This window comes from Hyaena hyaena, unplaced genomic scaffold (genome assembly GCF_003009895.1).
Source record: "Hyaena hyaena isolate Hyena2069 unplaced genomic scaffold, ASM300989v1 scaffold_8, whole genome shotgun sequence".
NCBI lineage: Eukaryota > Metazoa > Chordata > Mammalia > Carnivora > Hyaenidae > Hyaena > Hyaena hyaena.
Genome location: NW_024080640.1, coordinates 108,790 through 122,404, shown reverse-complemented (window position 1 = coordinate 122,404; position 13,615 = coordinate 108,790). Strand labels below are relative to the sequence as shown.

At 35.0% G+C, this 13,615-nt stretch overlaps 1 long non-coding RNA gene across 2 annotated transcripts in view; it reads right to left on the bottom strand.

The window, feature by feature from the left end:
- LOC120239320 overlaps window positions 1-13,371 on the bottom strand; it is a 147,493-nt gene extending 134,122 nt beyond the window's left edge. For both annotated transcript variants that reach the window (XR_005530405.1, XR_005530406.1), the window contains exon 1: window positions 13,229-13,371. This is a non-coding gene — a long non-coding RNA (uncharacterized LOC120239320). The remainder of the gene's footprint in view (window positions 1-13,228) is intronic.
- Window positions 13,372-13,615: the final 244 nt, after the last annotated feature.

Genomic DNA, 13,615 nt, shown 5'->3' with positions numbered 1-13,615 from the left:
ATCAGCTCTTTGAAAGACACTTTTCAGAAAATGAAAAACAAAACAAAACAGACCACAGACTGGGAGAAAATATTTATACTATGAATATATCTTATTAGTATCCAGAATATATAAAGAATATTTATGACTAAATAATAAGACAAAAGACTCGATAAGAAATTTTAAAACATACTTCATATAAGGTAAACAAATAAGTACTTGAAAGTATGCTTCTATTGTCATTAGGGAAATGAGAATTAAAACTAGAAGAAATACCACTACACCGAAGTCTCATATATTGGTATTGAAAATGTAAATGGTACAAATGATTTTTAAAATAGCTTGGAATAGTCTTTAAAATTAAACTTTCCACATAATCTTGATATTTCATTCTAAATTATTCACACACAAGTTATGAAAACATCAATCCACTTAAAAACTTGTGTGTTAATACTAATAAGTTTTATTTATAATACTAAAAAAGTAGAAACAACCTTATCAATCAATCATCCTTTCAATTGTTAAACAAATTATGGTATATAAAGGTATACAATGTGGGGCTCCTGGGTGGCTTAGTCGGTTAAGCGAATTTCGCTTAGGTCATGATCTCGCGGTTCGTGGGTTCGGGCCCCGGGTCGGGCTCTGTGCTGACTGCCAGCTCAGAGCCTGGAGCATGTTTTCAGTCTGTGACTCCCTCTCTCTCTGACCCTCCCCTGCTCACGCTGTCTCTCTCTCTCCTAGAAATAAATAAAACATTTAAAAAAAATAAAGGTATACAATGTAATAATATTCCATATCAAATGCATTGTTTATTAATACACAAAACAACATGATTTATTCTTTAAAGTATTACGCTGAATTAAGGGTGCCTGGGTGGGTCTGTTGGTTAAGAGTCTGACTTCAGCTCAGGTTATGATCTCATGGCTCTTGAATTTGAATTCCACATCAGGCTCCGTGCTGACAGCTCAGAGCCTGGAACCTTCTCTCTCTCTGTCTCTCTCTCTCTCTCTCTCAAAAATAAATAAACATTAAAGACATTTTTAAAAAACCTTTAAAATATTATGCTGAATGAAAGAAACCAGACACAAAATGTACATACTGTATAATCCCATTTATCTGAAATTTCAGAAAAGACATATTTAATCTATAGAGTTGTAAAGTAGATCAGTAGTCTCCAGGTTCTGGTGATGGGGTAGGGAATGGCTGCAAAGGGGCTCAGCAGGACTTTTGGGATGATTGAAATCTTTTATAACCTGACTATGGTATGGTTACCTAGCCATACATTTACCAAAATTCATCAATCTATGCACTTAAAATGGATGAATATGTAAGCATAAAGTTTGATTAAACACACACACACGTACATCTATATCAAAATATAATAAGCATGATATATCTGTTTTAAAGCCTTAAAATTACAACATATACAATTATTTATTTTAGCTGTCTCTTTCTCAGTATTAGATGAGTGGCTCAGTATAGTTTTTTACATAATGAGATTAGTTGAAACACCAGAGACCTGACCTTTTCTTATTTGTAAAGGTGTAAATTGCTCAAGTTTGGAAGCTTATTAATCTGCAGGCCACTGGAGTATAGTTACAAAATCTCATCTTTCTCTATGTCAAATGATATTCACATGATTTTCATGATGCTAATATACATTAAAACATCCATTAAAATAAATTGGTTGTCTATTTGCGAGGAGTCATATAATATTTGTATTAACCATATAGTATTTATATTACAAAGAACCCATGTGTCTGTTAAACAAAAAATTGAAATTGGCCTTCTACTTATTTGGTGTAAGTAATCACAACATCCTGCCATGACGGGGATGTTTCATATCTGCACTGTCCATTATGATACCCACTAAGCATGTGCAGCTATTAAGCACCTGAAATGAGGTTAGTATGGCTCAAAATCTGAAATTTTAGTTTTATTTATTTTTAATCAATTTAAATAACAACAATTTGATTATTGGTTCCCATATTTGGCAGCCATATATAATGCCTGGAATGGATAAGGTTGGTTATTCTTTGCACTTATATCAATCTATTGTTTTGCATTACAAGGGGTGATTCTATTTGTTCTCAATCCTAGTTAATAGGATGAAATACCTGATTTAGTCATATTCTGAACACTTGTATCAACTTTATGTTGGGATGATTATTCTATATTAAATGATGCCATAGCTGAGTATGGTGACCTCATACTCTTGTGGCAGATGGAAAATGCTGAGCCCAAGTCTGTCTAAATGGGCATTGTTTAAGCCAACTTATTTTCTTTCTTCTCTCACACAAGTTGTTAGGTGCTTGGAAGTTATTGGTACCGGTTAGTATTAAGATTTAAGTTTGTGAAATGGTAGAAGCCCATTAGCTGGTATCTAAGTTATTTGTTCTAGTTCAGATTACTGAAGAGACAATACTGGAAATAAGAGGCACTGGCTATTAGTGAAAAGTTCTTTAGTTCGTATTTTCTATTACTTTTACAGGGATACAAAAACTTTTCTACTTAATAGTGGTTTAAGTTCTGAAAGATTATTCACGAGTTCTAAATTACTAAAGTAGTGTTTAAACATTTTGTTCCTGGTTATTTTTAAATGAGGTACAAGTCATTTCTTGAATGATTTGTACCTTGCCTTTCATGATGGTTATCATGGAGTGTTTTATCCTGTTTACCTCATGTAACATTCATCATTTTCTGAAAACACTTGCATTTCTTCTGCTGTCTCTCATATCTTCACCATCTTTGCACATACTGGAAGGGATAAGGTTCAGCAATACATTCTCAGCATTTCCATAGGACAGAAGGCAGATATAGATAGATAGACAAGTCTACTAGTCTTCAAACTGGGGTATTCATCTCATTCTGTTAAAAATGTCTCTCAAGAAATAAAAAAGAATCTTGGGGGCATTAAAGTAAGCATTGGTTTTGAAAAAGTTAATGAATTTAATGGTGGGTGATAACCATGTTCCAAATCAGGTATTTCTACTTCATTCTTTCTTAAAAATCAAAAGGGGAACTGATCAAACTAACCACTAACAGAATACAAATAAAATTTGATGAAAGATATCTCAGTGATACTTGGCATATAACTCATTAGTTCAGAGAATTTAGTTGCAAAACTTTCCAGATATGTCCACTTATTTATACAAACAAGATTTTTCAGATTTACATTTGAAGGTGAAAACTAGGGAGGAATAGAGTAGCTACTGAACTCTTTCACATTCTAGCAATTAATGGTATTAATTGATGGCACATTATTTAATTATAAAAGGCCCAATTACCTTAAATGAATTTTCAGTAATATTTGTTTTTATTTTACCATTATCCTAATAGGTAATATAATTGCTTTTACTGTGTACTACTCATTGCTGTAATTGTAACTTGACCTCCAAAGAAATTTTTATAAATCTTAGGGGTTTATAGTCATGGGAAATCGTGAAACTTAACGAAAATAACTTTAAATTAATATACTTTATTTTCAGAGAATTAACAAATAATATGTTTTATGTAAATAATACCGCCTGGGATTAGGCAACACAGTGTCCTGACAGGGTGATCAATGAAAAATGTCTAAGAATAAAACTATGCTGCATTAATATTACATTAAATCTGTGAAGGACTTGGAATGGAAATACAAGTTAAAGGAGAAAAAGAAATGATGTAAAATTTCCAACCATTGAGAGAAACCTTGCATGTAAGCTTTAAAATGTTTGATGGTAGGTGTCAATTCTCTGTTTGGTGGTGGTTTATTGGGACCATTGGACACATTATTTGCAATTTTAAAGAAATTACATTTTTGCAACCTTTTTTGTTTTTTTTTTAACCTGTGATGGAGGAGCTGGTTCCTTCGCTCAAGCCCCTGCATCAGAACATAATCACTTTCTAACACTATGGCAGGTGTGGCCGTCCAGGTAGAAGCCTGGTCTGAGTGGGTTTAGTGTGGGGTTTCTCATGAAGCCGGAAGGTGTAGTATGAGCCCATAGGACGAGTTATACAGTTTCTGGTGTGTGTGTGGGAGTAAGTGTGGTAGAAATTGGTTTTGAAAAATATTTTTGCCTTGAGGTTTTCTTAGCAGCTTATATTCTAATCTTAGGGAAATTTTGCTTTTCTTGAATAAAATTATTGTTTTAATAAAAACTTGTCTGCTTTGGAGATCACATTGCCTTTTCAAATTCAGCTTGAAAAGCTATATTTAAAGACTGAGAATTACTGAATTGTATTATTTTGTTTACATCTGGAATGCATACTTAATTTCTCTTGCTTATTACTTAATTTTGTTATACTATCCCTTAATTCTTAGCGTTTTCATTAGATATTGTTTTAGAATACTACAAGAATTAATTGATTTGCATTATATCAAACATTTGTGTAAGACAGAGCCCTTGATATGTAACAATTTATTTTTCTATATCCTAAGCATTCCCACATGGTTAACGCCATCTGTCGTAACTACCAAGATGCTACCGGCTGTTTCTTTCTCAGTCTTTATTTACAATCCAAAATGAACGTTTGTAAATGTGTAAAATTTATCAACAGAAACAGGAAACTCTAGGCAGGATGTGCATAGTGAAATTTCTTTCTCTGTCTCTTTCTGTTATGCACGATTTGCCTATTGTGTGGTATTCTGGAGCTCAGGGAGCTCAGTGGATAGGCCCTTTTGCAATTCAGCAATAAGATGATAATGAAACTCATCATAATAACCCTGAACTATTAGGTTGTTGATTCAACAAAGAAAAATTATATTTTGCTTGCTATAGACTTAATGTCAAAGATATTTACTTGAATCCTAATGTTTGGGAATTTAATTATCTATAAAATATGTACAGCTACTATTAATCAGAATATCTGATTAAACAGAACACTGATTAGCCACCCTAGGATCCTATCTGTGGAAGAAAATGAGGCATAAATGGGTAAGTTAAAAGACAAACAGATGGAGTTTTTTCATGTATCTGTGAGTCTGCAGACCTGGACCTTGTGATGAGAGCACTCAATGATCAGTGACATTCACCTACACATGTGTTTGTGTACATGACCACACATGTATCACTCTATTTACATAGCAAATGTACATTCTAGCTGCAGTCATTTCCATTATTTCTCAGGTCATCAGCTGGGATTCATGCTCTGCCTCTGAAGACCATTCATTATTTTCCTCCTTTTGCTGAAACTACTTCTCTGCCTGCCTCAAAGCAGGGGAAGAAGACACCTAGTCAGAGTCTGAGAAAACAGATCCTTGAGCTGGGCAAGGATCACTCTAGTACATTCAGAAAGTGACTTTACTTCCACTTTTGTTCAATATTCTTTTATAAAAAGTGTGTTGAACTAGACCGCCATGTGCTTTAAAATAATGCTTTAAAACAACTGGACTAAGTTTTCTCCAAGATTTCTTCATTCTCAAATATGATTTAGGACAACATGCAGATCAGTTATTAAAGACTTGGAAAGTGGTTGAATTTAAAGATGAAAATTGAATTTTATGTCACCTGTAGATATATTTTACTTGTCTTTTACTTGACAATTCTTCTCAGAACACATAATTGAGTTACTTGGTCACTGTTATCACTAGTTCTGGACTCCGTTGTGTTTTGCCAAATGGTCTTTTTATGGGTTAAAATGACATCATTTCTATGTATTATTGAATGATACATTCTATATTCTCATATGTTGAGGGGACTGAATTAGATGGACTTGAAAGCTTTGTCAAAGACTAATATTCAAAGCTTCTCTGCATTCCCAATCAGGTTGACCAAATTTATATTAAATTGACACAATTAAAATGAATTTTAATTAACTCCATATTTAAATAAAATTCAACTACAATAATTTTAGTAAGAACTTTACTCTTCCTGTAACCAGTAATTTACCCAATCACGTACATTCTTTCTTCTTTTACCACCTCTCTTCACTACATCTATTTTATTGCACTAGACTAAGTAAACTTCAGCTATTTCATTAATCTTCACACTCTAGACTGCTTTTTCATTGATACAACCTACCTGCTCTTGCAAGAGTATTCTTTTTAAAGCAGTCCAGCTCTAAAATCTGAGGCTTTCTGTATCATCATTGTTGATTGCAAAAGTAACCACAATTCTTCCTTTCTCTGTGTTCATGTGTTTTGAAATATGAGACTTTGCAACAATTTTCAGAAAGAAGTTAGAGTCTACATCTTGACCCTTTGATTCTGTGATGGTCTTGTGACATACTTGTTTATAGAATGTAGCAGGTGTAACTTGCCAGTTCCATGTGTAGGCTTCCAAATGTCTTGTTTGCTTCTGCTCCCTCTTGGAACTCTGTCACCTCTGTATTATCACACTTAGACTAGCCTCATGGATAAGGGGACATTTGTGGCTCAGTTGCCTCACTCCTTCAATCAACAGACACCCAATATATGTGAATGAGGCCACCCTAGCCTATGGAGACCTCAGCCTACCTGCTAGCACATCACAGATGCAAGAGTGAGTCAATCCATGGTCAGGTGATACTGTTCACTTTATCAGATTCATAGGCAACTACAAATGGCTGTTATTTTAAGCCAATAAACATGGAGTAACTTGTTATGGAGCAGAAGCTAACACCCACTTTCACTGCCCTATTTTGTGCATTAAACAACTTGTGCATGAACTAAAAAATATTCTGTCATTAATTCTGTTTCCAGTCTTCATATTCTCTATTGCATTGTCTCTCAGTAGTCTTCAAAATGTTGTTTCTGTATGCATGGCTATAGAAGTGGTAAAGGTTTGCCGAAAAATACATGGGAACAGATAATTGTAAGGAATCCTATTCCACATCCTCCATTTCCATGGGTCCTCTCTCCTAAAACCGACCTGCCTGAGAATGTGCCTGTAACCAAAACATCATGCTGTTCTTCTTTGCCATGTCCTGTTCACTAGATGATGGGTTAGTGATGGTTTGGGGAAAATATTATAAAGAGTTGCTATATTTTTTCAAAATATTTTAAAAATTTTAATATAGGAGCAAAAATGTTTGAGAACTACTGCATCATTGCCAAGTGCACTTTTTAGCTTGCAAATTTGGCCACTTTCCTCTCTAGTCCAAAATACACCAATAGCTTATCATTCATAGAATAAAATCCCAAATCTTTGTCTTGGTCCCAAGATACTTCTAGATCTAGGTCAACCTAATTTTCAGGTTGTACTTCCCCTAAGGAACTTTGTTTTGGTTATTCTGTCCACTTAGAGACTTACAGCTCTGTTTGTCATCTTGCCTTTGCCTTGAAAGCCTCCTCCTTAAAGTATTCTTCTCTGTGGATCCAAAGCCCACTATTCCTTACCACTGTTAGAGGCCCATCTCCTTCACCAACCAGGTACAAATCATTTCACATCTTTTAATATAAGAGAGTACTTTATTTCTATCTATCTTTAATTATTTCCCCTGGTATTATTCTTGTTTATTATATATTATCTCTCCTGATTAACTGTGATCTTGTTCAGAAAACACTTTTACTAATCTTTGTATTCTTTTAGTGCTTTCAAGGAAGTCTTAAGTTAAATATTTGTTGAATGAATACATCAGTGAAAAAGTTAAAAAACAACAACAACTATCTTTTTCACTTTTTGAGGAAAAAACCCCAAAGACCTGGAGCATTGTTAGGAACTGGGATGGAAGAAATCTTAAGCCATCTGTATTTGCAAATTAGCCTTATCCATAGGTGCATCCTATAGTTAGTCTACCACTGGAGTGAGGCTCCTATCCTTCCACAGACACAGGGGGATGGAGCATTATTTTCCTTGATGATAGTATTTCAAAGGGATAGTTCCTAGGCCCTTGAGAAAGATAGTCCTGGATTGTAAAACTGACACAAACTTTAAAAAATTTTATATCTCAAAGGGGCAGAATTGACAAGTACTAGTTTTCTAGCATAAATGCTCTAAAGAAAGGGAGGTCAGGGACCCAGAAGCAGGAAGAACCCTCTTTGACATTTGGCCAAGCTGAGGGAAACCTTAATATCACCTTGGTTGGTATGAAACTGAATATTTTGAAATGTAATGTCATACCAAGTTATCTAATAGGATTTTGAGCTAGTTTTTCTATTAATCCTCTTTTAAAAAGTCTAAAAATTTTAAATGTCACATAATCCACCTATTCTTCCAATGTAGAAATTTCTTCTTGGTTGACTTTGAGTCAGTCATTCACAAAATTCTTTATCAGTTCTACTGACAATTAAGTCAAAGCAGTTATATTTTATACACACACCCAGTTATAGTCTATCTTTGCACAGTTCTAATTTGAAAAAAAAATATTTGTTTTTAATTATAATACAAATGCTTCTGAATATCACCTTGTAGGTTGACTATTCCATGGGAAATTATATAAAAATAATGCAATTCAGGGCTCCTATTTTCAGAATAAAATTAATATATTACCAGTTACGAGTTTTCTTAATTTGGGAGTGTATGTAAAATTTATTTTTGTTAGAAAATAATCTGATGATATACATTTTAAGGGCCTATGCAGAAACTGTGGATACAAACTTCTATAATGCTTAAAATATTCGATTAATTCTTTTCCCCTGGGCTTTGGATAATACATGAAACTGACAATTAGCACAGAAGTGTCAAAATACTTGATAGAGATATTGAATCATCGGAGTCATCTGTAAAGTACTTTGCTGGTGCTTCTTACACTTTCCCATAAATTTACTCAAATATATTTTAGGCAAAAAGCTAAGGCATTTAGAGAAATGGGTGAGGCTATCAAAATATGTTGTTGTTTTAGTGTGCCTGAAACCGGTTTTAAATGCAGTTAAATCTGCCTGCCTGTAAGTCATGCTTTTCTCCTTACCTCTTCTGCCTTCTTGCAAAGATTTGGTAATGGTTATAATATTAAGGTGTCCCTGCCCCTTCATCTTTCATTAGCTGGAGTCCATAAGGACAGATACTAACAAGCTCATGTCTGCTTTCTTTTTTTGGCTTCCTTTGACTACAGCAGACAGCACCCTGGAGCCCAATGCCATACACTTTGGTAGAATGAATGGTAAGTAATACAGAGTGAGGTTCTATGCCCAATATACAAAGTGAAAAGCTTTAAGAGAAAATTGAACTTTGAAAATTCTCTAGGCCTTCCAGATTTGAGGGATATTTCCATTTCTTTATTCAAGCACCAGATACATCAATTTACTTATGTTTGTATGTTATAATTTGTGAGAAAATATTTTAGATATACGAATCATATTCTCAGCATACAGGACTGAGATAACTGAAGGAATATTAAAATTATGCTTTATATCTCAGTACCTTTCAAGAACAATTAGGAGGATGGTAAGTATCCACATTCATTAAATTATAATTGTCTCTTTCAGCCACTCCCCAAGGCTTGGAGACCTCTCTCTCTCTCTCTCTCAAACACACACACACACACACACACACACACACACACACAATCACACACAGTGCCACTGGAATTCAATTCTTCTAGGCTATGGAACTGAACCCAAGATAATTCCCTGTCCTTGTATTAAACTATGCTGGAACCAAGCAAAATTAATTTAGTTGCTTACTCCAGGAAATACCTGCTTCTAGAAGGTAAGAGTATGAACCAACTAAATGGATTACTTATCAAGACTAACTGCTTCCTGATCAAGACTTGCTTTGACTCTTCCTTCTATGTAACCACCAATGAAGTTATGATGTCTTAAATGCTACCAAATTCTGACTAATTTCTATTTGAGAAAAGATCCCCTTAAAATCATTCAGTTCAGTCCCCTAAAACTCTACAAACACCTTGCCCTAATTTCCCATTTTGAGACTATTAAGACTCGGCCAAGGTTGCATTCTTCCTCACTGTGCTAAATCTAATAACTTAACTTTCAACAAGTTTTTCTGGCTTTTTTGAAGAATCAGTAATTGAGAACCAAGTATCTCTGTGATATGTCTCTACCACATCAGTGTATATGAAATTCCATCCTTCTTCATTTCCCAACTATATGGACTTGAGCATGTGAAGTACCTTCTCCTAACTGTCCACCGTCAGCTTTCATACAAATTGGCTACCGATTTTTTTTCAATGCCAATTTTGGCTGGTACCTGGCCTGAGCCCCCAAACATGTGATGAAGCCCTAGTTAACGATCTTCTTAACCTATCTTAACAATTAAAGACCCTACTTTTACAACTATCATTAAGTGACTAGTATAAATAGAATTTATATTTGACTTAGTATATGTTTGAATCAATTACCTAACACTTAGTAGTTTTGTAAAATTTAGGACTAGAGAACTTTCCTAAGCCTCAGGTTCCTCAGTTATATACTGTAAAACATACTAAATTAGCATTCTGTATGTGGATGTATTTTACGAATATAAAGTATCTAAGATGTACTATTTAGTTAGTAGTCTCTCAGTGGGCTAGAATATTTTGTTTACTACAGAAGCAAAACAAGATTAATGGCCTTGTGAATTTGGATTAATAAACTACCTTGTTAACTTGAGCTACATTCTTTGTAGCAGACAAAATATAGCTCATACAACAATCTACAGCAACAATTTGAGTGGTCAAGAACCATTTATTCAAATTTTTCCATCATTCAGGACACTAATGCCTTATTCTCCCAGCTCTGGCTAACTGACAGTTGGCTACTGAAACTCTCATTAGCATCAGAGTGTGAGAGTGAGGGAGGGATGTGAGTGGAGATAAAACTCCATTCTGTATGTGACTTCCTGTTAGCAACTGGGAAATACTTGTTGGGGAGCAGACTTTACTTTTGCAATTATCCTTTCCTCATGCAAGGAAAGGCTAAGAAAGGCATAGGCTATAAATATTTAACTTTATGGACTGTGTACTATGACATCAAATGGCTTCAGAGGGACAGCTATGCCAAAATGTATTATAACTAACGTCATTAATTTCTGCCAGTTGGGGCTATAATTTTAACTGTTAAATCTATGCCATTTATATGTACATAACATGACCTATATTTATATATTCTTCATAAGTGTAAGTATGTATATATTTCATACACATATACTTGAAAGAGATGGATATTTAATGTTAATTTTTCTAAGAGCATATGCTTGTTTTGTCTTTAGAGTAACATAAATACTTAGCAGTCACTGTGGTTTAGCGAGAGAGAGAGAGAGAGAGACAGACAGAGAGAGAGACAGAGAGAGACAGAGAGAGGTGGAGGCTTACATTTTCTTTTCAGGCTGACCTGAACCTGACTTTCAAATTGAAATGGATAAAAGATGGAAAATGGAAAAGCCCTAGATATGGTAGGGGCCTTTTTAAAAAGTTTTTTAAATTCTCCATCTTTAAGTGACTGAAAGAGGATTTCCAGTAAATAAGAGTTTGATTCAGCCATTAATATCAAATGAAGCACCTAGGGAGGTTTACATAGCTGGAGGCATTATTCAGAGGCAGAACTCCTCACTGTTCCCTCAGGGCACACATTGTTAACAATCAGAGGCAGTTAACAAGCTCTATGCTGTGTTCTCCCCAGGTTGCAACTCCGGAAACTTATGAGAAGCTCTTCAAGAAATGCTTCATTAGAATTCCTCACAGTAGTCCAGCTTGGAGGACACAAAGGGCAAATTCAACTGTGACCAGGACTATATATAAGAAAAAGTTTAGTGATTAAAAAAAAAAAGAAAGAAAAGAAAAGAAATCACTCCTATGGCTAAAGCTAATCTCACAAAAATGCAGTGACTTACTAATAATACACATCTAACATTCCTTTATTCATTCTGACTCTTTGTAAGAAAGGAATAAGCTCACTGAAAAACAAACTTCCATATTATTTTATTTATTTTGAAAATATATAGTGTGGTTATAACAATCAATTAATGCTAAATATGGCAATTTTACAACTAGTGCTTTAAAACTACTAGCTTTTAGTAATTCAGCAGTGAAAGAAGGTATGCCCATTTCTCAGTAATGCTAAGGGTCTTGGGCAGTTCTAGGAGGTCAGAATCTACTTCAAGGCCATAGCAGCTTGAATGGAAGGGGTCCTATACTCAAGGATCAATCAGTAGTGATCCCATGCTCAGGCTGCCCTCATCTTCCCTTACTGTTTCTGAGAAACTGTCAAGATCTTTGCAGTATGTAATACTCCATGGAGAAAACCTAAACCCAGCTTTTAGAAATAAAGTAAGCAATTTAATTAAAGTACACCATTAAGAAAATAGACAAACCACAGACTGGAGAAGACTCACACTACACTTATCTGACAAAGGATTTGTATCTAATCTGTATAATAAATTCTTACAGATCAACATTAAAGGAAAACTAATTACCACTCCCCTCCTCCCCCACGCCCGGCAAAGGCACTAGAATTGTGTGGATGGGTTTTTTTGTATGTGTGTCTTTCTTCATTTTTTTTTTCTTTTTAGATTTGTGTAGATGTTTTTAAAAAGAGGATATACAAAAAACCAGCAGGCACATGAAAAATGTGTTAATCATTATTATTTGGGGAAAGCAAATTAAAATATGCACAAGTGGCTAAAATCAAAGACTGCCAATAGCAAGTGATGACATAAACGGTAGAGCTAGAGCCCTATAGACAGCTAGGAGCATAAAATGGCACACTATTTTTGAAAACTGGAAATTTCTTGCAAATGAAACACATTTCTCCAATAATTACACATCCACTTCTAGGTATTTACCCAAGAGAAATGAGAATGTTTTTCAAAGTCTTGTACAAGAATGGTTATACTAGTCTTATTTATCGTAGCCCCAAAATGAAACATAACATGAATATCCATCAATCAAAAGATAACTCAGCAAATTATGTTATATTCATACAGTGAAATGATACTTAGCAATGAAAAGGAATGCATTAGTGATGCACACAGCAACATGGATGAATTTCAATAACATTATGTTGAAGAAAAAGAAATGGAATGTGTATACACCCACACTAACACATTTGAATCTCAAAAACATGCTAAGTATAAAAGTAGTTGCCTCTGGAGGAGGTTAAATTTCCCAGAAAGGGGCATGAATATAGTCTCTTACCTCCTAAATGGTATGGGGGTATAATTTTCTCCACATCACCACGCAAGTTTCTGGGTGTCAATTCAACCCTTTCTGACACCACCTAGAAACAGCACCAGATCCCACAGGTTAAGGGCTCAGGCCCACAAGATTACCCTCCGCTTCAAACGCCAGTTGCAAGTCCAAGTTGTTACTATATTTCTGACCTACTGGCTATAAATCAGAGGTCTGCATGTCTTGGGTTCCACTGATTGGCTAGAGTTGCTCACAGGTCTGAGGAAACCAGTTTACTCACCACATTCCCAGTTCATTATGAAGGATATTGAAGAACATGAAGCAATAGCTGGACAGATGAGCAGCATAAGGAAAGCTTTGTGGGAAGGAGCGAGAAGATTCCCTTTCCTCTTTGAGTGCGCCACTCTCCACGTGTCCACCAACTCAGAAGCTCTCCAAACCCTTTCCTTTTGGGTTTTTATGAAAACTTACTTAATCATTGGCCACTGGCCATTGGTTCAACCAGCTCCTATCCCCTCCCTGGAGATGGAACTGATTCAAACCTCTAATTACAGGTTTAGTTACCCTGGTAACCAGCCCCCACTCTTCCAGCCTTCCAAAAGTAACTATTAACATTACAAAAGACACCTTCACAGCTCTCAGCACCTAGGGAATTTCAAGGGTTTTC